At 35.9% G+C, this 2,168-nt stretch overlaps 1 long non-coding RNA gene across 1 annotated transcript in view; it reads left to right on the top strand.

The window, feature by feature from the left end:
* Positions 1–127, top strand: part of LOC107653665 (uncharacterized) — an 18,535-nt gene extending 18,408 nt beyond the window's left edge. Inside the window, exon 3 of the long non-coding RNA XR_001630253.1 lies at positions 92–127. This is a non-coding gene — a long non-coding RNA (uncharacterized LOC107653665). The remainder of the gene's footprint in view (positions 1–91) is intronic.
* The last annotated feature ends 2,041 nt before the right edge of the window (positions 128–2,168 follow it).

Here is a 2,168-nt window from a genome sequence, read left to right as displayed (position 1 = left end):
AGCTTCGCTTTCACAACGAAACAGCGTCACACACCGCAGCCTTGAGTGAGCGGAGGCCGGAGGCCTAGAGTGAGCCATGGCCTAGAGTGAGCGGAGGCCGGCTTGAGTGAGCAGAGACGAGCGGGCTTGAGAACGGCGCGGCCGGCGGATTCGACGAAGGAGGCGGTGGCGGAAACAACAATACTACAGCGAGAATAAAAGTTACGCCTTCTTTCTTTGCATGAACATTTGGGCGGCTATATGCAAATCTTCCCACATCGTGACGTAGACATGTGGGGGCGTGTTAGAACGAGCCGTTTTAGGTAGGCGTGGTTGACTCTTAACTTTTATAAAGAATATCTCTTTGGATTTGAGACTTTAGTCTTTGCAACTTTACAGATCTTCTTTATTCACCAAGAGCTTGTAACACTCCAAAGAGAAAATTCAAATTGAAATCGCATCATATGACCCTGTTAATGTGTTGTGACAGATCGCTGTAGCGTCTCAGTTCAAGCGGCATTTGAACTGATCATCTCTTCCTTTTTATTAGTTATAACACAAAATAAACATGAATTAACATCTGATACACACCACTTTTCAAGTTCAAGTCCACCGATGTTAATCTACTCTCCTGTCTGGTTTGTTTGTTGGAGAAAATGGCAGATTCAGCATTATGATTGGTCAGATCGCCTGTCAATAAAACTCCTTGTGAAGGTTGAATTTGGGTTTAATGTGATTTGAATATTGTTTGTAAATCTTTGTTTGCATTGGATGCTCATTTGAAAGTGTTTGAGTTACAACTGTGGTGATTTGATTGACTTAAGTTGATTTGATTTGTTGATTTGATTTAATTGAATTATTTTCTAAAGAAGAAAAGAAAAGAGACAAAAGAGTAAGTTTAATTCATAAATGTTTAATTATCATTTCAATTATTGTTGTTTTCCTGGAAAAACAAAACAAAACATGATTAATGTGCAGTGGCATACATGTGGATTTTCATATGGATTTGTATTTAGATTTTTGATCATTGTAACTTAATTATATAGTCACTTCCAGATTTTTAAATACACTAAATACTAAAAGTGTCATCTGTGATCTGCGGCTTTGTAAATAATGACGGTTACTTACTTGGTTGGTAATTCATTTTACAAACTAAAGTAAATTTGGGATGTGGCTCTCACCAGGTTATCGTTAATTCAGAATTTTCCCTAGACATGATTAGAAATTTGAGCCATAACTTTGGTGAGAGGGCTACACAATGAAGGAAGCATTATTGTGGATTATGGACTTGTATTTTTTTGTCCAGAAACAGCATTTAAATTTCCTTCAAACTTCTACAAACACACAGCTTTTGGCTTCACATGACATTAATCAATGGTGTGGATTACTTGTGGATTATTGTGATTTTTTTATCAGCTGTTTGGACTCTCATTCTGACGGCATCCATTCACTGCAGAGGATCCATTTGTGAGCAAGTGTAATGCTGAATTTCATCAAATCTGTTCTGATCTACATCTTAGATAGCCTGAGGGTGAATACATTTTCAGAAAATTTAAATTTTTGGTTGAACTATTCCTTTAAAGCAGAGACACCCAGTAGAAGGTGTTGGTATTGATTTATGTTGCTATTGATTTCATACCAAACCCATACACTTTCAGCCAGTTTCTTTGTGCCCAACTGTTAAGGTTTAATCAAATCTCTCCCGTTTTTGCCATTATTTCTTAATTCAGTATTTTTTGTCCAGCTTTTCATTTAGCATCCATGCTAAAGTGATCAATTCATAAATTAGTAGGCCAGCACAGATTACAGCGAATTTCTGTCACCATAGTAACAGACGACAGGAGGTTTTCCAGTGAATCAAGCAAAGTCTTTTTCTGATCAATAGCTCTGTAAAACAAGGATCTCACAAATAGGACACAATCTTTTTCTCATTTTTTTGTGTAGTCAGATATTTGGTGTTTTTTTGGAAAGTTTCAAAAGTGAATGTGTTTCTTAACTGTCCCTAATATGATTCTCTAGAATGTTTTTTATTCTTTCTTTCTTTGTTTTATTTATTTATTATTATTATTATTTTTTTTTTTAAGTGTTATTTGATTTAAAGAACCACACTGCATGATACCATTGTTGTGACATTTAATTTCACCAAGCAGTTACATTGATTTTGGTCTTTTCCCTTTCAAGTAGATGCT

Source organism: Sinocyclocheilus anshuiensis, unplaced genomic scaffold (assembly GCF_001515605.1).
Source record: "Sinocyclocheilus anshuiensis isolate Anshui unplaced genomic scaffold, SAMN03320099.WGS_v1.1 scaffold175, whole genome shotgun sequence".
NCBI classification, from domain to species: Eukaryota; Metazoa; Chordata; class Actinopteri; order Cypriniformes; family Cyprinidae; genus Sinocyclocheilus; species Sinocyclocheilus anshuiensis.
This window is presented reverse-complemented; position numbering and strand designations above follow the sequence as displayed.